The sequence below is a fragment of the Aquarana catesbeiana genome, linkage group LG01, assembly GCF_042186555.1.
Source record: "Aquarana catesbeiana isolate 2022-GZ linkage group LG01, ASM4218655v1, whole genome shotgun sequence".
Classification (NCBI taxonomy): Eukaryota; Metazoa; Chordata; class Amphibia; order Anura; family Ranidae; genus Aquarana; species Aquarana catesbeiana.
The window spans coordinates 652,376,878-652,400,750 of record NC_133324.1 but is presented as its reverse complement, the minus strand read 5'-3'; the positions used below and the strand labels follow the sequence as shown (position 1 = coordinate 652,400,750).

The window sequence follows — 23,873 nt, the reverse complement described above, 5'->3', positions numbered from 1 at the left end:
CATTTACTCTGCGTAACATTATCTTTCACATTATGTACAAAATTGGGCGAGATCAAAAATTGCAACAACCGCCGTTTTATTCTCTAGGGTCTCTGCTAAAAAAAAAAAAAAAAAAACATATATAATGTTTGGTGGTTCTATGTAATTTTCTAGCAAAAAAAAAGGATTTTTACATGTAGAAATGTCAGAATTGGTCTTGTAGTTAAGCGGTTAAATTGGGGCACTGGGTGTGGGGGGGAGGGGGGAGAGAAGATACCCCCCCAGTGGTGAGGCTGCATCAGGAAATGTGCAGACTCTGCTTATTCTATATAAAAACAAAATGAATTAGAATGCCCAGACAGAGTGCCTATGTACACGGGTACAAAATATTCTGCACTCAGGTCTGTAATGTGTACATTTTATATGGATCTGAATGCAGCTGTGTGTTATTCTATGGTGCACACAGCTGAGCTCGGCTCTCTCATCTGCATTTATAAAAAATAATAATCAGTTCCCTCGGTCCTCCATATGATTTATTATTATTAATGATGTACACTTGTAAACATTTGTACTTACATTTACATGCATACAGTACTGAGTGTAAATATACGCCATCAGCCCTGAATGGCCGCCGAGCATTTTTACTTGCAAGTGGCCTGAATGGAAGTTTGTGTCCTAGCTTGTATAAATGCTGTGTGGACGGGGGGGCTACCTGCGTCCTAGCAGTCAAGGAGGTTAGGTGGGGGGGGGCTTCCTAGTAAATAGGGGAAAATTTGTACTCCATGCATGTAACATTATTACAGACATTGCATGCTAACAGATGTTACATAGGGTATTACTGCCAGCAAGATCACATATATATATATATATATATATATATATATATATATATATATATATATATATACACACACAAGCAGTATCTCATAAAAGTGAGTACATCCCTCACATTTTTGTAAATATTTTTGTAAATATTTTCTTCTATCTTTTCATGTGACAACACTGAAGAAATGACACTTTGCTACAATGTAAAGTAGTGAGTGTACAGCTTGTATAACAGTGTAAATTTGCTGTTCCCTCAAAATAACTCAACACACAGCCATTAATGTCTAAACCGCTGGCAACAAAAGTGAGTACACCCCTAAGTGAAAATGTCCAAATTGGGCCCAAATTGTCAATATTTTGTGTGGCCACCATTATTTTCTAGCACTGCCTTAACCCTCTTGGGCATGGAGTTCACCAGAGCTTCACAGGTTGCCACTGGAGTCCTCTTCCACTCCTCCATGACAACATCACCAAGCTGGTGGATGTTAGAGACCTTGCGCTCCTCCGCCTTCCATTTGAGAATGCCCCACAGATGCTCAATAGGGTTTAGGTCTGGAGGCATGCTTGGCCAGTCCACCACCTTTACCCTCAGCTTCTTTAGCAAGGCAGTGTCCGTCTTGGAGGTGTGTTTGGGGTCGTTATGTTGGAATACTGCCCTGCAGCCCAGTCTCTGAAAGGAGGAGATCATTCTCTGCTTCAGTATGTCACAGTACATGTTAGTATTCATGGTTCCCTCAATGAAATGTAGCTCCCCAGTACTAGCAGCACTCATGTAGCCCCAGACCATGACACTCCCACCACTATAGAACAGAGAGAAGCACACCGCTCCAGGCAAACTCAGGTGCAGGATGGATCACAGGTGCAGACCTCGGCTCACCACCGTGGAAGACGAAGCAAGACAAGGAATTGGTCGCACACTGGAACTCCAAATTATCTCGATGTCATCTTTATTGTCAAAAAAGGGTCAGACAGATACAGGAAATGGTAGACGTTTCACAAGCGATAGCTTGCTTGTTCACAACCCTGGGTTGTGAACAAGCAAGCTATCGCTTGTGAAACGTCTACCACTGCCTGTATCTGTCTGACCCTTCTTTGACAATAAAGATGACATCGAGATAATTTGGAGTTCCAGTGTGCGACCAATTCCTTGTCTTGTTCGACTCCCACCACCACCATGCTTGACTGTAGGCAATACACACTTGTCTTTGTACTCCTCACCTGGTTGCCGTCACACACGGTTGACACCATCTGAACCAAATAAGTTTATCTTGGTCTCATCAGACCACAGGACATGGTTCCAGTAATTCATATCCTTAGTCTGCATCTCTTCAGCAAACTGTTTGCAGGCTTTCTTGTGCATCATCTTTAGAAGAGGCTTCCTTCTGGGACGACAGCCATGCAGACCAATTTGATGCGGTGTGTGGTGTATGGTCTGAGCACTGACAGGCTGACCCCCCACCCCTTCAACCTCTGCAGCAATACTGGCAGCACTCATACATCTATTTCCCAAAGACAACCTCTGGATAGGACGCTGAGCACGTGCACTAAACTTCTTTGGTCGACCATGGCGAGGCCTGTTCTGAGTTTAACCTGTCCTGTTAAACCACTGTATGGTCTTGGCCACCGTGCTGCAGCTCAGTTTCAGGATCTTGGCAATCTTCTTATAGCCTAGGCCATCTTTATGTAGAGCAACAATTCTTTTTTTTACTTCCTCAGAGAGTTCTTTATCATGAGATACCATGTTGATCTTCCATTGACCGGTATGAGAGAGTGAGAGAGATAACACCAAATTTAACACACCTGCTCCCCATTCTCACCTGAGACCTTGTAATACTAACGAGTGGGATTTCCCTATCAGAGTCAAATGACACCGGGGAGGGAAAAAGGCAAATTGGGCCCAATTTGGAAATTTTCACTCAGCGGTGTATTCACTTTTGTTGCTAGCAGTTTAGACAGTAATGGCTGTGTGTCAAGTTATTTTGAGGGGACAGCAAATTTACACTGTTATACAAGCTGTACACTCACTACTTTACATGGTAGCAAAGTGTCATTTCTTCAGTGTTTTTGCATGAAAAGATATAATAAAATATTTACAAAAAAGTGAGGGGTGTACTCACTTTTGTGAGATACTGTATGTGCATGAAGCCAGAGATGGTATTGCGAAGCATTTCCTTGTTCCCATAATGCTTGTTCTGCCACTCTGATTTGTGAGGTGTAATGAGGAGTCCTAGCAGTGCTGAGAGCCTACACCCGGGGGAATGTATTCCTTACCTCTTGCTGCTCATCTTATACACAAGATTTAGTACTCGTGGTGTGGAAGAAGAAGGTGCATTCATGAGGTATCTGGGATACTTTCTCCCAAAGGAAACCGTGAACCTGAATCTGCCTGCAGCACCACCTTCCAGAGAATGGGGTGAAGTATATTCTTGTGCTGTGTATTTGTGTGTGGAACTGGTTGGCTCTATACACGGTTTCACCCCTAGTATTTGTTGGGTGACCGGGTCAGTGGGACTTCCGCTTTACCTCCTGAATGCATTCTTGAAGCAATAATTGTGCTCTACTGCTTTGTTTCACAATGCTAGTATGGGAGTATGTGGGGTATAATTTGTCTCAGAAGTTAAAGCAGAGTAATAATATGGAGCCACTGAGGGCTCCTCCTAGTGTCTAAACTGCAAAATGCACTAAGATGTGTTAGGCCCCTTCCACATGGAGTCTGTCTGCTTAGCAGGGAATCCTTCAGCTAATCCCCACTGAGCAGGCAGATGGTTGGTCCATGTCCGCTCCGCTTATGCAAATGTAAACAGACCGTCTGTCTGTCTAACCCGACTGTTATCTGATCTGCCAGATGGATGGGGAACAGATCCCGACTGTTTTTAGTGGATTGGATGTCCATAGAGCAGACTGGAGGGTCCAATTGAGTCCACCCAATAAACTGACAGGTGGACCCGATCGATCCTCTGCTGTGAAAGAAACCTCAAAATATCCTACCCATTTTCTGGATTAAATGTCAGATTTTTACACAAAAAAATAAAAAGATATGCAAATATGTGCTCAAAAATAAACCCATGGCAAAAAGTCCCAGCAATCTTTCATGCATGAAACCCAATGTGTTATTGTGCTGCCATCCCAGTAAGTGGGAAATGTGGTGGGAAAACATAAAGGGGTCTGTCTATATATGTTGCATGAATGTAACAAGAATTTGCCCATCCTTCACAAATTCTGACTGTATTTTGCTTAATTCAGTGACCTCATCAGCTCCATCTAGCAGCCATAATGCAGTATTTTCCTGATTGAAGTATTCCAGGAAAAATATCACATTATAGACACTAGATGGTGCTGATGATCATAGGAAATCAACGTATTAACCACTTGACCACTGGGGACTTAAACCCCATTCCTAACCAGACCAATTTTCAGCATTCGGTGCTCTCACACTTTGAATGACAATTACTAAGTCATGCAACACTATACCCATATGTCCTTTTTTCACACAAATAGAGCTTTCTTTTAGTGGTATTTAATCACCGCTGGGTTTTTTATTTTTTGTGCTATATATCAAAAAAGACTGAAAATTCGGTAAAAAAAAAAAAAAAATCTTTGTTTTTGTTCAAATTTATTGGCACTGAGCAGCGCTGTGGGCACTACAGATCCAGCCCACAGCGCTGCTACAAAAGATCTCCCCCCCTCTCCCCTCGCACTGTACAGATCGGTACAGAGGGGGGAGGGAGGAACTGCCGTCATTTGACGGAGCGATCACGTGGTAAACGCCCGCTACCAGCGGCCATTTACTGTCATGCGCCAGGTCTTCCGGACCCAGCGGTCATGGTTATTTCGGGGAGCGCGTCCAAGGGGGCGCACGAGAGCAGCATTCTGGGAGGATATCCTCCCAGAATAAGCCGACCGCGCTGTAGCCGTCTTTCGGCTATGGCCTGGTCGGCAAGTGGTTAAAGTGATACTAAAGTCTCCTTGTGTATGAGCTGTTTTTTACAGCCCCTTTCACACAAGACGTACTCCGCTTCCATGGAGTCCGCCGGTTCATCGGGAGATCTCTCCGTTGATCTCCGCTGAGCCGGCGGATGACAGGTCCCTCTCTGCTCACTGAGCGGGGAGGGGCTTGTCGAGCGCCGCTGCTGCCTATGGAGAGATCGGACGAAAATGGACAGCATGTCCGTTTTCATCAGATCTCACCCGATCCGATAGCGACGGATCCGAACATAGAGCCATCCGTCTGCTTTTAGCGGATCGGACCGGGTCGGATGTCAGCGGACATGTCTCCGCTGACATCCATCGCTCCTTAGGTCTGATCGTGTGAAAGGGGCCTAAAGCTTTTTACACACTGATCACCAGCATAGTAACACACAGTGTAAAACACAATGTCCCAAAACAAACACGTCCCCAAAACACATATGTTCCAGTAAAATTACATGTCCCAATGATTATCTGCACTCACATGTCCGTGATCACCTGCGCACATCTGTACATGATCATTTGCGTACATCTGTCCGTGATCACACGAACCAATTATTATACACTTAACTTTTTTTTACTAAAGACATGTAGCAGAATACATTTTGACTGAAATTTATGACAAAATTTGATTTTATTGGATGTCTTTTAAAATAGAATAAAGAAAATATTTTTATTTTTTCCAAATTTCCGCTCTTTTTTCGCTTATATCGCAAAAAACTGAGTCGTGAATAAGTACCACCAAAAGAAAGCTCTATTTGTGCGAACAAAATGATAAAAATTTCATTTGGGTACAGCGTAGCATGACCGCGCAATTGTCATTGAAAATGCGAGACCGCTGAAAGCTGAAAATTGGCCTGGGAAGGAAGGGGGCAAAAGTGCCCAGTATTGATGTGGTTAAAAATAACAAACATGTTAAACATACCTGCTCTGTGCAGTGATTTTGCACAAGGCAGCCCAGATCCTCCTCTTCTTGGGTCCATTGCTGGCACTTCTGGCCCTTCCCTCCTATCGAGTGACCCCACAGCAAGCAGCTTGCTATGGGGGGCACCCGAGCCGCTGCTTTGTTTGTCCATTCAGACACGGAGCCGCGGTTCAGCCCCTTCAAGTAACGCTGTAGCCAAATAAATATTATATCCTTTTATAGATTTTACATATAATTAACCACTTATCTACTGGGCACTTCCACCCCCTTTCTGCCCAGGCCATTTTTCAGCTTTCAGCTCTGTCACACTTTGAATGACAATTGCGCGGTCATACAACACTATACCCAAATGAAATTTTTATCATTTTTTCACACAAATAGAGCTTTCTTTTGGTGGTATTTAATCACAGCTGGAATTTTTATTTTTTGCTAAGCAAACAAAAAAAAATGGAAAATTAAAAAAAAAAAAAAATCATGTTTCATAGTTTATTATAAAATTTTGCAAACAGGTCATTTTTCTCCTTCATTGATATGCGCTGATGAGGCGGCACTGGTGGGCACTGATAGGCTGCACTAATAGGCACAGATAAGGCGGTACTGATGGGCACTGATAGGTGGCACTAATGTGCAGCACTGTTGATGGGGCACTGATAGGCGGCACTGTTGTCTACTGCTAGGTGGCACTGGCGGGTGGCACAGGTGGACACTGAGGAGCTGGCGGCAGCTCTCCGTGATTGTTCCTCTCACAGCCGCCGGTGATTGGCTTTTTTCTTTCTCCTCATGCTGTCAGTGCGAGGAGAAGAAAATAGCCTATTACCGGCTCTGTTTACATCACATGATCAGCTGTCATTGGCTGACAGCTGTTCACGTGGTAAGGGGTTGGGATCAACCCCTTACTCTGATCTGTGATCCAGCGAGTCTCATGGACTCGCTAATCACAAAGCGCCACACGCCCTGCAGGAGGTGCGCAGGCCGCTCGGGCACGGGAGGACGTCAATAGACGCCCGCCCGGCAAAGCAGGTCTGCGCTGTAGCCGTCATTCGGCTATAGCACGGATCTGAAGAAGTTAAACTGTACTATGGTAATTTTAATGGCTGGGCACCCCTGTGATGAGGACACAGAGGGAACCTTCTGACATGTCCTATGCTCATTGGTTCTCTGTGGCAGACTGAATATCTTTCATTTCCTCTGCACAAATCCCCCCCCCCCATGTATCCATCTATAAACTAAACACAGTGACAGACCTCCGATCATTGTCCCCTCCCCCTCCTCCTGGGTGTGTAGATGAGAAGGGGGGAGGGGGTTCCTCGGTGTACAGCCGGTCAGTGGGGAGGAGGGATGGAGGGACGATCGCTGTGTGTGGGGGGGTCCAGGCATCCTACAAGAGATGCGGGGAACGGGGGAAGGTGTCCGGGGTGACCACACTAGCGCGCCCCCTTCAGGCCAGCCGGTTACCGGAGCTCAGTGTCAGAACTTGCACTGGGCTCCGGACTTTATTCAGCACAAACTCGTCAGGACAGAGGTGACAGAAGAGTCTCATGGGGCCCCTGGAGACACTCGGGGCCCCCTACATCTGTACTGTCTGTCCCCAGAAGCGGCTCTAGGCTTTGTGAGGCCTTAGGCAAAACTTAGACATGAGGCCCTACTCACTGCCCCTAATGGGAAAAATAATAGAAGCGATAAAAAATAACTGTGTGCCCCTCCCCCACAGCTCTGCTGGCTTCTCTCCGCTGACTGCTATAGGGGATCTTTAGGATGGAGACCGGGAAAAGGGGCTGGTAAATGTAATTTACAAACTCCTTCCTTTTCTAAATGAACACAGTGAGTGATCGGTACTGATCACTCACTGTGTTCATTCATAACTGAGGCATAGTAAACTGTGTTCACTATGCTTTTGTTTATGAATTAACAGGAGCCTCTGTCCCCTGTTCATTAAACTGCAGTACAGCTGAGGCTACAGAGAAGGACTGGGTTCTCAGTCCCTTTCTTGGTTTTAAAAGAAAGATATCAGGGCTCTGTAAAGACCCCTGATATCTCACAAAAAAACAAAACATTTTAAAAATTATAATAAAAAAACTAAAAAAATTACATCCAAAATTTCTACTCAAAGTAAAAAGCCATGCCCAATATGAAGCATCATTTAGCCACACTCACTGTTTTCTGTGGTGCTCTGTGTATGCCACAGACCACCAACTCCCTAGTAGGGGCCCCAATGCATTACTTTGCCCATGATGCTATTATGATGGCATTCTACAATGGCAGTAAACCTGAGTAGGAAAAGAAAAGTGGAGAGTATGATGGCGGGTAGTATGTAGATGAGAGGAGTGCGGAGTGTAAAAGGAGAGAGAGACCCCAGAGAGTTGAGGCTCCTGTGCACAGTACTGGGAAAGGACTCAGGTAAGTACCAAGGGGCAGCACACAAAATGGTTTTTATTTTCATGCATAAAATGGATAAAAGATAAAAACCTACAGCTCTTAGGCTGGCCATACATTATCCCTTTCAGGACTAAGCCTATTTTTGACATTTGGTGTTTACAAGTTAAAATCCGTATTTTTTGCTAGAAAATTACTTAGAGCCCCCAAATATTATATATATATTTTTTAGCAGAGAATCTAGAGAATAAAATGGTGATTGTTGCAATATTTTATATCACACGGTATTTGTGCAGCGGTGTTTTAAATGCAACTTTTTGGGAAAAGGGACACTTTCATGAATTAAAAAAAAAAACAAACAGTAAAGTTAGCCCAATTTTTTTATATAATGTGAAAGATGATGTTACACCGAATAAATAGATACCAAACATGTCACGCTTTATAATTGCACGCGCTCGTGGAATGGCGACATACTACGTTACCTAAAAATCTCCATCGGCGACGCTTTCAATTTTTTTTACGGTTACCAGGTTAGAGTTACACAGGAGATCTAGTGCTAGAATTATTCCTCTCACTCTGACGGTCGCGGCGATACCTCACATGTGTGATTTGAACACCGTTTACATATGCGGGCGCGACTTCCCTAAGCGTTTTCTTTGCTGCGCGAGCACGCGGGCGCTGTAAATAAAAAAAATGTTTTTCTTAATTATTTTTATATTTATAAATTGTGTTTAAAAAAAAAATTTGATCACTTTTATTGCTGTAACAAGGAATGTTAACCTCCCCTGTGACAGTAATAGGTGGTGACAGGCACTCTTTATGGAGGGATCAGGGGTCTAAAAGACCGATCCCTCCATTGCACTTCAAAGTATTCAGATCGCCGTTTTCTGCGATTCTGAATACTTTTTTTAAAACCGGCGCCATTGGCAGCCGAGTAAACGGGAAGTGACGTCATGATGTCGCTTCCGTGTTTACTATTAGGAGGCCGGAATGAAGCCGCTTACGTCTTCGTTCCAGACTGTCACTAGCCGCCGGAGGCAGGGGATTGGTGGATCGGGAGGCCCGGTAAGAGCGGCGGGAGGGGGGGGACGTCCCCTCCCGCTCCTCCGGTATAACAGCCGATCGGCTTTGAACGCATCGGTTGTTATACCTGGAAAGCTGATCACCGGCTCTAAAAAAAAACGGTACCGGGATGATGCCTGCTGCTGTGGGCATCATCCTTGTATAACCCCCGAAAGCCGAGTACACACATCTGCGTACGCTCGGCGGGAAGGGGTTATACAATTTTCTTGTACAACTTTCCTTTAGATTTACTATATATTTTAGGAGGTCAAATCTAAACACTTTCAGTTTGTATGCAGTCAGGCAGGCCCTTGCACTACATAGTTGAAGATAAATCTAATGAAAATTGAATAAGACAATTGTATAGTGTATGGCCAGCTTTATAACCATTTTAACTGTTTGGGGGGGTGGAGGTTATTTAATTTATAATGCTATTTGTAATAGGCAGCATGGAGGGGAGTATCTGCTGTGAGGCAAACAAGGCATTTGCCTGGAGTGGTGCCACCCCCCGGGGGATCGCACGTAGCAGAATGACGGCTACAATGTGGTCATCCAGGTGTGGCGCACACCTAATGCACTCCGATCACTGTGTCCTTCAGAACAGCTGATCAAAAATTGGGGTTAAAAGCCAATCACAGAAGTTCTTTACTACGTGATCAGCGGAGTTCAATCATCGCTGATCACCATGTAAACTTGCCGGTTATCGACATTCCTTTCCTCCTGCTGTCACAGTGAGAAAAGAGGAGAGAGCCAGTAAACGGCCAGTGTAAAAGGAGACATCTACACTGATAACCAGGACACCGATTGTCCGTGTCCAGATGATCAGTGCAGCCCCAACAGTGCCCATCAGTGCTGTGTATTAGTGCCCATCAGTGCTGTGTATTAGTGCCCATCAGTGCTGTGTATTAGTGCCCATCAGTGCCACATATTAGTGCCCATCAGTGCCACATATTAGTGCCCATCAGTGCTGTGTATTAGTGCCCATCAGTGCTGTGTATTAGTGCCCATCAGTGCTGTGTATTAGTGCCCATCAGTGCTGTGTATTAGTGCCCATCAGTGCCACATATTAGTGCAGCTTCATCACTGCCTCCTTATCAGTGCCAACCAGTGCCGCATATCCGTGCCCACCAGTGTTGTCACGTCCTCTGTCCTGCTAAGCCCATCCTCTGCCCTCATGTCTCGGGGTCTGATGAGGAAGCCGCAGCTGATCAGTGTGAATATCTGTGTCTTCCCATCAGACCCGGAGACAATACCAGTATACTGCGCCTGGGGGGGGGGGGGCACATTTAGATGGTGGGAGGCGGGCACTCAATTTTAGTTTGCCTAGGGTAGCACAAAAATGGCACTGATGCTGCAGCATACAGGAGTTAACCACTTGTCATCCGTGCTATAGCCGAATGACGACTACAGCACGGACCTGAATTTCCAGGAGGCCGTCATAAAACGTCCTCCCCTGTGCATGCGCCCTGCGATCACTGAGACTCAGGTGATCACCAATCCGAGTAAGGGGCTGGTCCCGCCCCCTTACCATGTGATCAGCTGTCAGTCAATGACAGCCGATCACATGATCAAAACAAAAGCTCTGTGATCGTTTTTTATTTCCTCCTCACACTGACAGCGCGAGGAGGAAAAAAAGCCGATCACCAACTTATCAGCAAGAGACATCGGTCCTGAAGAGGAAGAGGCAATTCTGCCTCATATGTGCCACCAGTACCCCCTCACAGTGCCCATCAGTGCCACCTATCAATGCCCATGAGTGCCACCTATCAGTGCCCACCAGTGGTGCCAATCAGTGCCACCGATCAGTGCCGCCTCTTCAGCGTACATCAATGACGGAGAAAAATTACCTTTTTTAAAATTTTATAAAATATAAAAACATTTTTTTTTTTTTTAACAAAAAATAAAAACCACAAAGGTGATCAAATACCACCAAAAGCTCTATTTGTAGGAAAAAGTGATAAAAATGTCATTTGTGTACAGAGTTGTATGACTGTGTAATTGTCACTCAAAGTGCGTCAGCGCTGAAAGCTGAAAATCGGTCTGGATAGGAGGGGGTTTAAGTGTCCAGTAAACAAGAGGTTAATGAACCTGACACTGGGGCCACTAATGCAGCACAGAGGGGTTAATGAACTGCCACTGGTCACTCTCCCTCCATGCTGCATATTACTGATAGCATTACAAATGAACGACCCCCCCCCCCCTCCTGCACGGGGCTTCACTGGCTCCTCGCGGTACTCACTCTCCTCAGCCTTCTCATCCCGCATCCCGGCCTCTGTATGACATCACGCGGGGCGGGACTAGAAAGTTCCTGTGGGGTGGAGATCACTCGGCCTCACACAAGTGATGGCTCTGGACTTTGTGTGCTGGTGATGTACATAGAACATATCGCTATGTGCTCCGCCCACATAGAACACAGGGGGGAGGGGCCGGCGCGTGTCTCTCCTGCCTGCAGCAGGGCGGCGCGAGCGGCCTTTTTTAGGAGGCATCAGAGACCGCCCCGCCCCCTCAGTCCGCCCCGCCCCCTCCTGACAGGTTCCGCCTCCACCCCTACAACTCACAGCAGGCAGCGCTCTAATGCCCCGTACACACGATCCGAAAATCGTACGAAAAATGCCGCATTCGAAACGATCGTACGATAATCGGATCGTTAGTACAGAGCTTTCGAGAGCCGATCAGGACAGTTCATCCGATATTATTCTATCGGACATGCACGGAAATTTTTTCCGTACGATGCCCGATCGTACGATTTTCGTTTAATCGGTACAGCTATCGTTCGAAAATGCAATACAAATGCATTGCAACACATGACATCGTTTCCGAATTTTTATTCTGTCGTACGGGAATTTTCGGGACTTTAGTAAACTCATCAGATTCGATGTGAGATTAGCAGGCAAACAAAAACGGACGATCATTTGTCCGATATTCGGATCGTGTGTATGGGGCTTAAGATGCTTTACCAGTCCGGGCCGCTCTCCCCGCCAGCTTAGGGACATTCTCTCCCACACACCTATCAGGCAAATTAGAGAGCCCCCTCTGGCTGTCCCCCCCCCATAAGATTACATGAAAGTAATGACACTTACTATCTCTCTCCGATGAAAGAGCTGCGGTGTAGTGTCAGATGACTCCGCTATAGGGCGCTGTTCTCTGTCACAAGAACTCCGAGAAGATACTTCCTTACCGGTCGCTGGCGAAGTCAAAATGGCGCCGGCTCAGCCTTCGGGAGGTTGATATGATGCATTTCTCAGCCCTCTCCGCCAATCAGAGGCAGCGCGCGCGTCAACACGCGCTGCCTGTGAGTTTCCAATGTACGCTGACCGGAGTAGCGGCAGCTGCAGTGCTTTGTGCCTGAGGGGGGCAGAGAGTATGCAGATCCCGGAGGAGGAACAGAGGGGTACCATGTCTTACAGGTAGGTGAAGTGTGGAGGCCGGGGAGTGTCTGTGTGGGGGAGGGGCTGTGTGTGTCCCGACAGTGCTCTGTATGTGACAGATATCCTTCCTCCCGTGTGTCATTTCTGTCCCCCCTCCTGTGTGTCATCTCTGTCCCCCCCCTCCTGTGTGTCATCTCTGTCCCCCCCCTCCTGTGTGTCATCTCTGTCCCTCCCCTCCTGTGTGTCATCTCTGTCCCCCCCTCCTGTGTGTGTGTCATCTCTGTCCCCCCCCTCCTGTGTGTTTGTCATCTCTGCCCCCCCTTCTGTGTGTTTGTCATCTCTGTCCCCCCCTCCTGTGTGTTTGTCATCTCTGTCCCCCCCTCCTGTGTGTTTGTCATCTCTGCCCCCCCTCCTGTGTGTTTGTCATCTCTGCCCCCCCCTCCTGTGTGTTTGTCATCTCTGCCCCCCCTCCTGTGTGTTTGTCATCTCTGCCCCCCTCCTGTGTGTTTGTCATCTCTGCCCCCCGCCTGTGTGTTTGTCATCTCTGCCCCCCCTCCTGTGTGTTTGTCATCTCTGCCCCCCCCCTCCTGTGTGTTTGTCATCTCTGCCCCCCCCCCTCCTGTGTGTTTGTCATCTCTGTCCCCCCCCCTCCTGTGTGTTTGTCATCTCTGTCCCCCCCTCCTGTGTGTTTGTCATCTCTGTCCCCCCCTCCTGTGTGTTTGTCATCTCTGCCCCCCCTCCTGTGTGTTTGTCATCTCTGCCCCCCCTCCTGTGTGTTTGTCATCTCTGCCCCCCCTCCTGTGTGTTTGTCATCTCTGCCCCCCCCTCCTGTGTGTTTGTCATCTCTGCCCCCCTCCTGTGTGTTTGTCATCTCTGCCCCCCCTCCTGTGTGTTTGTCATCTCTGCCCCCCCTCCTGTGTGTTTGTCATCTCTGCCCCCCCTCCTGTGTGTTTGTCATCTCTGCCCCCCCCTCCTGTGTGTTTGTCATCTCTGCCCCCCCTCCTGTGTGTTTGTCATCTCTGCCCCCCCTCCTGTGTGTTTGTCATCTCTGCCCCCCCCCTCCTGTGTGTTTGTCATCTCTGCCCCCCCCCTCCTGTGTGTTTGTCATCTCTGCCCCCCCTCCTGTGTGTTTGTCATCTCTGCCCCCCCTCCTGTGTGTTTGTCATCTCTGCCCCCCCTTCTGTGTGTTTGTCATCTCTGCCCCCCCCTTCTGTGTGTGTCTCATCTCTGCCCCCCCTCCCGTGTGTCATCTCTGTCCCCCCCCCTCCTGTGTGTTTGTCATCTCTGTCCCCCCCCTGTGTGTTTGTCATCTCTGCCCCCCCTCCTGTGTGTTTGTCATCTCTGCCCCCCCTCCTGTGTGTTTGTCATCTCTGTCCCCCCTCCTGTGTGTTTGTCATCTCTGCCCCCCCTCCTGTGTGTGTTGTCATCTCTGCCCCCCCTCCTGTGTGTGTTGTCATCTCTGCCCCCCCTCCTGTGTGTTTGTCATCTCTGCCCCCCCTCCTGTGTGTTTGTCATCTCTGCCCCCCCTCCAGTGTGTTTGTCATCTCTGCCCCCCCTCCAGTGTGTTTGTCATCTCTGCCCCCCCTCCTGTGTGTTTGTCATCTCTGCCCCCCCTCCTGTGTGTTTGTCATCTCTGCCCCCCGCCTGTGTGTTTGTCATCTCTGCCCCCTCCTCCTGTGTGTTTGTCATCTCTGCCCCCCACCTTCTGTGTGTGTCTCATCTCTGCCCCCCCCCTCCCGTGTGTCATCTCTGTCCCCCCCCCTCCTGTGTGTTTGTCATCTCTGTCCCCCCCTCCTGTGTGTTTGTCATCTCTGTCCCCCCCTCCTGTGTGTTTGTCATCTCTGTCCCCCCCTCCTGTGTGTTTGTCATCTCTGCCCCCCCTCCTGTGTGTTTGTCATCTCTGTCCCCCCCCTCCTGTGTGTTTGTCATCTCTGTCCCCCCCCCTCCTGTGTGTCATCTCTGTCCCCCCCTCCTGTGTGTTTGTCATCTCTGTCCCCCCCTCCTGTGTGTTTGTCATCTCTGTCCCCCCCTCCTGTGTGTTTGTCATCTCTGCCCCACCCCCTCCTGTGTGTTTGTCATCTCTGCCCACCCCCCTGTGTGTTTGTCATCTCTGCCCACCCCCCTGTGTGTTTGTCATCTCTGCCCCCCCCTCCTGTGTGTTTGTCATCTCTGCCCCCCCCCTCCTGTGTGTTTGTCATCTCTGCCCCCCCCTCCTGTGTGTTTGTCATCTCTGCCCCCCCCCCTCCTGTGTGTTTGTCATCTCTGCCCCCCCTTCTGTGTGTTTGTCATCTCTGCCCCCCCCTTCTGTGTGTTTGTCATCTCTGCCCCCCTCCTGTGTGTTTGTCATCTCTGCCCCCCCCCCTCCTGTGTGTCATCTCTGCCCCCCCTCCTGTGTGTCATCGTGTGTCATCTCTGCCCCCCCCCCTCCTGTGTGTTTGTCATCTTTGCCCCCCCCTCCTGTGTGTTTGTCATCTCTGCCACCCCTCCTGTGTGTTTGTCATCTCTGCCCCCCCCCCCTCCTGTGTGTTTGTCATCTCTGGCCCCCCCTCCTGTGTGTTTGTCATCTCTGACCCCCCCTCCTGTGTGTTTGTCATCTCTGACCCCCCCTCCTGTGTTTGTCATCTCTGCCCCCCCTCCTGTGTGTTTGTCATCTCTGCCTCCCCCTCCTGTGTGTTTGTCATCTCTGCCCCCCCCCGTGTGTTTGTCATCTCTGCCCCCCCTCCTGTGTGTCATCTCTGCCCCCCCCCTCCTGTGTGTCATCTCTGCCCCCCCCCTCCTGTGTGTCATCTCTGCCCCCCCCTCCTGTGTGTCATCTCTGCCCCCCCCTCCTGTGTGTCATCTCTGCCCCCCCCCCGTGTGTTTGTCATCTCTGCCCCCCCCTCCTGTGTGTCATCTCTGCCCCCCCCTCCTGTGTGTCATCTCTGCCCCCCCCTCCTGTGTGTCATCTCTGCCCCCCCCTCCTGTGTGTCATCTCTGCCCCCCCCTCCTGTGTGTCATCTCTGCCCCCCCTCCTGTGTGTCATCTCTGCCCCCCCCCTCCTGTGTGTCATCTCTGCCCCCCCCTCCTGTGTGTCATCTCTGCCCCCCCTCCTGTGTGTCATCTCTGCCCCCCCTCCTGTGTGTCATCTCTGCCCCCCCTCCTGTGTGTCATCTCTGCCCCCCCCTCCTGTGTGTCATCTCTGCCCCCCCCCCTCCTGTGTGTCATCTCTGCCCCCCCCTCCTGTGTGTCATCTCTGCCCCCCCCTCCTGTGTGTCATCTCTGCCCCCCCCTCCTGTGTGTCATCTCTGCCCCCCCCTCCTGTGTGTCATCTCTGCCCCCCCCTCCTGCGTGTCATCTCTGCCCCCCCTCCTGTGTGTCATCTCTGCCCCCCCCCTCCTGTGTGTCATCTCTGCCCCCCCCTCCTGTGTGTCATCTCTGCCCCCCCCTCCTGTGTGTCATCTCTGCCCCCCCCTCCTGTGTGTCATCTCTGCCCCCCCTCCTGTGTGTCATCTCTGCCCCCCCCTCCTGTGTGTCATCTCTGCCCCCCCTCCTGTGTGTCATCTCTGCCCCCCCGTGTGTTTGTCATCTCTGCCCCCCCCGTGTGTTTGTCATCTCTGCCCCCCCCGTGTGTTTGTCATCTCTGCCCCCCCCGTGTGTTTGTCATCTCTGCCCCCCCCCCGTGTGTTTGTCATCTCTGCCCCCCCCGTGTGTTTGTCATCTCTGCCCCCCCCCCTCCTGTGTGTGTCTCATCTCTGTCCCCCCCTCCTGTGTGTTTGTCATCTCTGTCCCCCCCTCCTGTGTGTTTGTCATCTCTGTCCCCCCCCTCCTGTGTGTTTGTCATCTCTGTCCCCCCCCTCCTGTGTGTCATCTCTGTCCCCCCCTCCTGTGTGTTTGTCATCTCTGTCCCCCCCTCCTGTGTGTTTGTCATCTCTGCCCCCCCCCTCCTGTGTGTTTGTCATCTCTGCCCACCCCCCTGTGTGTTTGTCATCTCTGCCCACCCCCCTGTGTGTTTGTCATCTCTGCCCCCCCCCTCCTGTGTGTTTGTCATCTCTGCCCCCCCCTCCTGTGTGTTTGTCATCTCTGCCCCCCCCTCCTGTGTGTTTGTCATCTCTGCCCCCCCCCCTCCTGTGTGTTTGTCATCTCTGCCCCCCCCCTCCTGTGTGTTTGTCATCTCTGCCCCCCCTTCTGTGTGTTTGTCATCTCTTCCCCCCCTTCTGTGTGTTTGTCATCTCTGCCCCCCTCCTGTGTGTTTGTCATCTCTGCCCCCCCCTCCTGTGTGTCATCTCTGCCCCCCCCTCCTGTGTGTCATCTCTGCCCCCCCTCCTGTGTGTCATCGTGTGTCATCTCTGCCCCCCCCTCCTGTGTGTTTGTCATCTTTGCCCCCCCCTCCTGTGTGTTTGTCATCTCTGCCCCCCCCCTCCTGTGTGTTTGTCATCTCTGCCCCCCCTCCTGTGTGTTTGTCATCTCTGACCCCCCCTCCTGTGTGTTTGTCATCTCTGACCCCCCCTCCTGTGTGTTTGTCATCTCTGACCCCCCCTCCTGTGTGTTTGTCATCTCTGCCCCCCCTCCTGTGTGTTTGTCATCTCTGCCTCCCCCTCCTGTGTGTTTGTCATCTCTGCCCCCCCCCCCGTGTGTTTGTCATCTCTGCCCCCCCCTCCTGTGTGTTTGTCATCTCTGCCCCCCCCTCCTGTGTGTTTGTCATCTCTGCCCCCCCCCTCCTGTGTGTTTGTCATCTCTGCCCCCCCTCCTGTGTGTTTGTCATCTCTGCCCCCCCCTCCTGTGTGTTTGTCATCTCTGCCCCCCCTCCTGTGTGTGTCTCATCTGTGCCCCCCCTGTGTGTGTCTCATCTCTGCCCCCCCCTCCTGTGTGTTATCTCTGCCCCCCCTCCTGTGTGTTATCTCTGCCCCCCCTCCTGTGTGTCATCTCTGCCCCCCCTCCTGTGTGTCATCTCTGCCCCCCCCTCCTGTGTGTCATCTCTGCCCCCCCTCCTGTGTGTCATCTCTGCCCCCCCCCTCCTGTGTGTCATCTCTGCCCCCCCCCTCCTGTGTGTCATCTCTGCCCCCCCCTCCTGTGTGTCATCTCTGCCCCCCCCTCCTGTGTGTCATCTCTGCCCCCCCTCCTGTGTGTCATCGTGTGTCATCTCTGCCCCCCCCCTCCTGTGTGTTTGTCATCTCTGCCCCCCCCTCCTGTGTGTTTGTCATCTCTGACCCCCCCTCCTGTGTGTTTGTCATCTCTGACCCCCCCTCCTGTGTTTGTCATCTCTGCCCCCCCTCCTGTGTGTTTGTCATCTCTACCTCCCCCCCCCGTGTGTTTGTCATCTCTGCCCCCCCCGTGTGTTTGTCATCTCTGCCCCCCCCCTCCTGTGTGTTTGTCATCTCTGCCCCCCCTCCTGTGTGTTTGTCATCTCTGCCCCCCCCCTCCTGTGTGTTTGTCATCTCTGCCCCCCCCTCCTGTGTGTTTGTCATCTCTGCCCCCCCCCTCCTGTGTGTTTGTCATCTCTGCCCCCCCTCCTGTGTGTGTCTCATCTGTGCCCCCCCTGTGTGTGTCTCATCTCTGCCCCCCCCTCCTGTGTGTTATCTCTGCCCCCCCTCCTGTGTGTCATCTCTGCCCCCCCCTCCTGTGTGTCATCTCTGCCCCCCCTCCTGTGTGTCATCTCTGCCCCCCCTCCTGTGTGTCATCTCTGCCCCCCCTCCTGTGTGTCATCTCTGCCCCCCCCTCCTGTGTGTCATCTCTGCCCCCCCCTCCTGTGTGTCATCTCTGCCCCCCCTCCTGTGTGTCATCTCTGCCCCCCCTCCTGTGTGTCATCTCTGCCCCCCCTCCTGTGTGTCATCTCTGCCCCCCCCTCCTGTGTGTCATCTCTGCCCCCCCCTCCTGTGTGTCATCTCTGCCCCCCCCTCCTGTGTGTCATCTCTGCCCCCCCCTCCTGTGTGTCATCTCTGCCCCCCCTCCTGTGTGTTTGTCATCTCTGCCCCCCCCTCCTGTGTGTTTGTCATCTCTGCCCCCCCCTCCTGTGTGTTTGTCATCTCTGCCCCCCCCCTCCTGTGTGTTTGTCATCTCTGCCCCCCCCCCTCCTGTGTGTTTGTCATCTCTGCCCCCCCCCCTCCTGTGTGTTTGTCATCTCTGCCCCCCCCTCCTGTGTGTTTGTCATCTCTGCCCCCCCCTCCTGTGTGTCATCTCTGCCCCCCCCTCCTGTGTGTCATCTCTGCCCCCCCTCCTGTGTGTCATCTCTGCCCCCCCCTCCTGTGTGTCATCTCTGCCCCCCCCTCCTGTGTGTCATCTCTGCCCCCCCCCTCCTGTGTGTCATCTCTGCCCCCCCTCCTGTGTGTCATCTCTGCCCCCCCCTCCTGTGTGTCATCTCTGCCCCCCCCTCCTGTGTGTCATCTCTGCCCCCCCTCCTGTGTGTCATCTCTGCCCCCCCCCTCCTGTGTGTCATCTCTGCCCCCCCCCTCCTGTGTGTCATCTCTGCCCCCCCCTCCTGTGTGTCATCTCTGCCCCCCCTCCTGTGTGTCATCTCTGCCCCCCCCTCCTGTGTGTCATCTCTGCCCCCCCCCCTCCTGTGTGTCATCTCTGCCCCCCCTCCTGTGTGTCATCTCTGCCCCCCCCTCCTGTGTGTCATCTCTGCCCCCCCCTCCTGTGTGTCATCTCTGCCCCCCCCCTCCTGTGTGTCATCTCTGCCCCCCCCCTCCTGTGTGTTATCTCTGCCCCCCCCTCCTGTGTGTCATCTCTGCCCCCCCTCCTGTGTGTCATCTCTGCCCCCCCCTCCTGTGTGTCATCTCTGCCCCCCCCCTCCTGTGTGTCATCTCTGCCCCCCCCCTCCTGTGTGTCATCTCTGCCCCCCCCCTCCTGTGTGTCATCTCTGCCCCCCCCTCCTGTGTGTCATCTCTGCCCCCCCTCCTGTGTGTCATCTCTGCCCCCCCCCTCCTGTGTGTCATCTCTGCCCCCCCGTGTGTTTGTCATCTCTGCCCCCCCCGTGTGTTTGTCATCTCTGCCCCCCCGTGTGTTTGTCATCTCTGCCCCCCCGTGTGTTTGTCATCTCTGCCCCCCCCCCGTGTGTTTGTCATCTCTGCCCCCCCCCTCCTGTGTGTGTCTCATCTCTGCCCCCCCCTCCTGTGTGTGTCTCATCTCTGCCCCCCCCTCCTGTGTGTGTCTCATCTCTGCCCCCCCCTCCTGTGTGTGTCTCATCTCTGCCCCCCCTCCTGTGTCTCATCTCTGCCCCCCCCTCCTGTGTCTCATCTCTGGCCCCCCCCTCCTGTGTGTCATCTCTGCCCCCCCCTCCTGTGTGTCATCTCTGCCCCCCCTCCTATGTGTCATCTCTGCCCCCCCCCTCCTGTGTGTGTCTCATCTCTGCCCCCCCTCCTGTGTGTGTCTCATCTCCCCCCCCCCCTCCTGTGTGTCATCTCTGCCCCCCCCTCCTGTGTGTCATCTCTGCCCCCCCACCTCCTGTGTGTGTCTCATCCCAGCCCCCCCCCCCCCCCCCCAGTAGTGAGGCTGCATCAGGAAATGTGCAGACTTTGCTTATTCTATATAAAAACAAAATGAATTAGAATGCCCAGACAGAGTACCTATGTACACGGGTACAAAATATTCTGCACTCAGGTCTGTAATGTGTACATTTTATATGGATCTGAATGCAGCTGTGTGTTATTCTATGGTGCACACAGCTGAGCTCGGCTCTCTCATCTGCATTTATAAAAAATAATAATCAGTTCCCTCGGTCCTCCATATGATTTATTATTATTAATGATGTACACTTGTAAACATTTGTACTTACATTTACATGCATACAGTACTGAGTGTAAATATACGCCATCAGCCCTGAATGGCCGCCGAGCATTTTCACTTGCAAGTGGCCTGAAAGAAAAGCCCGAAGCAAAGCAAATGAAATGACATAGGCGGAGGGCTTACATGACTGGGGAAACAGGGTAATAGTATCAGGAGAGGGAGTGTATCAGGTTGGTGCTGGGGGGAGGGGTTGGAGAGGAGATAAAAGGGAGGCCCCTCCCTATGAGTCATCACAGTTTTGGGAAAAGTTCAACAGAAGCATGTCAGAGGTGGAGCAGCTCTTGGCCCAGCTCAGGGAGGAAGCAGCATTGCAGGGTCTCTGGTTGGCTGCAGGACACTTTGAGGCTTATTTTACCATGAACAGCAGCAGGTGACATTACAGGGGGGAGGTAGGGAAATCAGGCGTGTAGGCCCAGGCCGCTGGAGCGATTTTCTCACCGGACCGTCGCTCTAGGCCACAGCGTCAGTCGGGGGGTACCCTGCCAGGGACTCCCGACGGGACCCTCGGCCTAGTGGGCAGCAGCGTGGGATGGGGGGAGTCCTGTGCGGTCTCCCCTTTAGCACAGGAGGTCACCAAGAGGACAGTCTGGGGGCTCCGGGGCGGCATTGCGGCCTACTAGGCAGTGGAAACAGGAGGGCACGGGCCCGCCCCTAGCGCTACGTCAGTCGGCCTGAGGCCTACCATTGAGGAACAAAGCAAAAGGGGTTCCCGGGCTTTCTTATGCACCGCCAAGGGACCTTAGGAGGAGCAGTGGGGGACAGCCGGGGAGGACTTCCAGGCAAGCGGAGGCCAGCAGGACTGAGGCCCCACACACTGGTCCTGGTAAGGCCGTCCAGAAGCCGGTGAGCGGGTACGCAATGCGGGGGGGTTTGGAGGTTGGCGGAACCATCGGCAACTGGTGCTGTTATGCCTGGTGGGCTCTCAGAAGAGGAAGAGGGGTCTGGACAGAGGTCGGCAGGAGAACTGGGAGTCGGAAGAAGAGGCTGCTCCCCCCCCCAGCAGTGCAACGTCGTTGGAAAGCAGATGGTCGGCTGATGGGGCAACTCCTGTGCAGCCCGGTAAGTCACCTTTACACTTATATCATGAGGGATTGTCTGTTAGCATAGGGCAAGAGGGCAGGACAGATGGGTCCGGCGGGAAGGACAGCGGTGGCTGAGGCAGCTGGGGGGGCTGCAGGGTTACTGGGTTTTCTTGCTGGGACATAGGAATTGATGCAAAAGTTGGGGCATGCGGATAGAGCCCCCGCTGGGCTGGTGTCAGCCTGGGTCCCGCCAGCAAGAGTAGTCGGCCAAGCCATTTTGCTGGGGGGTGCGGTAGCTCCGGCCTTGACAACATGCCCATCACAGGTAACACAGGTGGGGTTGCGCAGGGGACGACCAAGGTGGTGGTGGCGGGGGAAGCTGCGGGCAGACAGGCAGTCATCAGACTAGCTGGTTCTGCAAAATGCGAGGTCTATGTTTACTATGAGGGGCCATTGGGTGCACACTTGAAGCCTGAAGTATGAGAAAAGATGTGGTAGGGTGAGTATGCGGAGATTTTTTCCCTGCTGCAGTTAGCAAAAATTTAACCTGGATAGGGTTAAACCGGATCATTCAAAGGAGGACGGACAGAAGAGGGGATACCGGTTGATCCCGACGACATTTGCCAACTGGCTACAGGAGTTTTACCATCAGTGCAAGGGTAAGTGGGGAAAAGAACCCCGAATACTGTTCGGCACTCTTTTGTTACTAGGATTTGATAGGGGAGGCGGATAGAGCTTACGGGGGCACGGAGTGGCTGAGGTATGTTGAGCATTTTCGTCAGTGGAGAGTTATCCGGCCGGCGTTGAGATAGGACCACAAGGACATCAGCCTGTGACTGTGCTTGAGGACGGCTGCGTGGGCTCCGCACCAGTTAATTTTCAGGGGAGGCCGGTGGACTTTCGGCTCAGGGACAGGCGGCCGGCAACAAAAAAGGGGTATGCTGGCAGTACAATGCTAGGACCTGCACGTTCAGAGGGATGTGCCGATACAAGCACTAGTGTTCAGGGGTGGATGGTCTCATCAGTCGTCCAGAGGTTACAAGCAAGGAATAGGTCGTGCTGGAGAGGCTGGACACAAGAGGGAGGACCACAGTGATGGTGAAAAGCATGTGGCCGTTTTCTCTGTAGGTATCCGGATTGGAAAGTGGCTCAGTTGCGGGATTCAGGTTTCACAGCTGGCGTTAGGATTCCATGTATTTTAGAGGTGATTCCCTGGTGTCTTGCACTTTGTGATCAACCATGCGACAGCCAGATGTAGTTTCTGAGGAACTTAGTAGGGAAGTTGCATGGGGTTGCATGGAGGGCCCCTTTCCGTCTGCACTGTTTCGCTGATTTGGTAGTTTCCTCTTTGGAGTAGTGCCAAAGTAGGAGCCCAACAAATTTAGGTTGATTCACCACTTTCTTTTCGAAAAGGGGGTCGGTTAATGATGCCATTGACCAGGAGACATGTTCGGTGAGTAGTACATCGTTCGCTGCTGCGGTGGGTTGGGTGCGTCATTACGGCAAGGGGGCATTGATGGCAAAGGTGGAGGTGGAATCAGTTTTTCGGCTACCCCCAGTTCACCCGGATAGCTTCCGGTTGCTGGGGGTGTCATTGGAATGAGTAATTTTGCATCGTCCAATGCCCACCGATGTGTTGCTATGTATTCCTGTGCACTGTTTGAGCAATTTAGCTCAGTTGTGGGAGGGGTGGTAAGGGATGTGTTGGGTGGGAATTCGATCATCCATTACCTGGACGATTTCATTTGCATGGTACCAGCTTCTTCCAGAATCTGCGCGGGGCTCCTGGCTACGTGGGAACACAGAGCGGACCGGTTTGGCATTCCGGTGGCACCTGAGAAGACGGGGGAGCCTAGCACGGTCATCATGTTCCTGGGCGTTGTCTGGGACTCGGGTTCAATGGAACGCAGGTTGTCGGTAGATAAGCTGGCGAATTTAAAAGCGGAAATTGCAGGTGTGATTGGTTTAAGCGTGGTCATCACGTTCCTGGGCGTTGTCTTGGACTCGGGTGCAATGGAACGCAGGTTGTCGGTAGATAAGCTGGCGAATTTAAAAGGGGAAATTGCAGGTGTGATTGTTTACGCAAAGTCAGCTGCGAGTACTGCAATCGTTCGTGGGTAAGCGGAATTTGGCATGTCACATTCGACCAATGGGGGCGGGTTTTTCTATCATTGGTTTTGGCAAGTACAGCTGGGATCAGGTCTCCCACGAGCATTGTGCGCTTGGTTAAAGCGCACAGGGAGGACTTGAGGGTATGGCATACCTTTTTTTGTTTGGGAATCCTTTCATGGACGGGCTCTATGGATTTTAGGGCCCGTTAGCGATTTTGACATGAAAATTATTACAGATACTGCTGGCTCTACAGGTTTTGGGGTTTTTTATTCCAGGGTCAGTGGAGTGCTGGTCCATGGCCGTGGTCATGGCTTGAAGCGGGAGTTAGGAAGAATTTAGTGTTGCTGGAATTGTTTCCGGTGGGGCTGGCAGTGAAATTGTGGGGTGCTTCGTTCAGGGATCTGAAGGGGATGGAAGGAAGGGCTGGCGTTCGTTCAAAAGGCTGGTGAAGGGTCAGCTGGCCTGGCAGTTCGTTTACTG

At 52.0% G+C, this 23,873-nt stretch overlaps 1 long non-coding RNA gene across 1 annotated transcript in view; it reads left to right on the top strand.

The window, feature by feature from the left end:
- The first annotated feature begins 12,457 nt into the window (after positions 1–12,457).
- The window catches only part of LOC141111418 (uncharacterized), a 40,024-nt gene continuing 28,608 nt past the window's right edge, over positions 12,458–23,873 (top strand). The window contains exon 1 of the long non-coding RNA XR_012236424.1: positions 12,458–12,537. This is a non-coding gene — a long non-coding RNA (uncharacterized lncRNA). The remainder of the gene's footprint in view (positions 12,538–23,873) is intronic.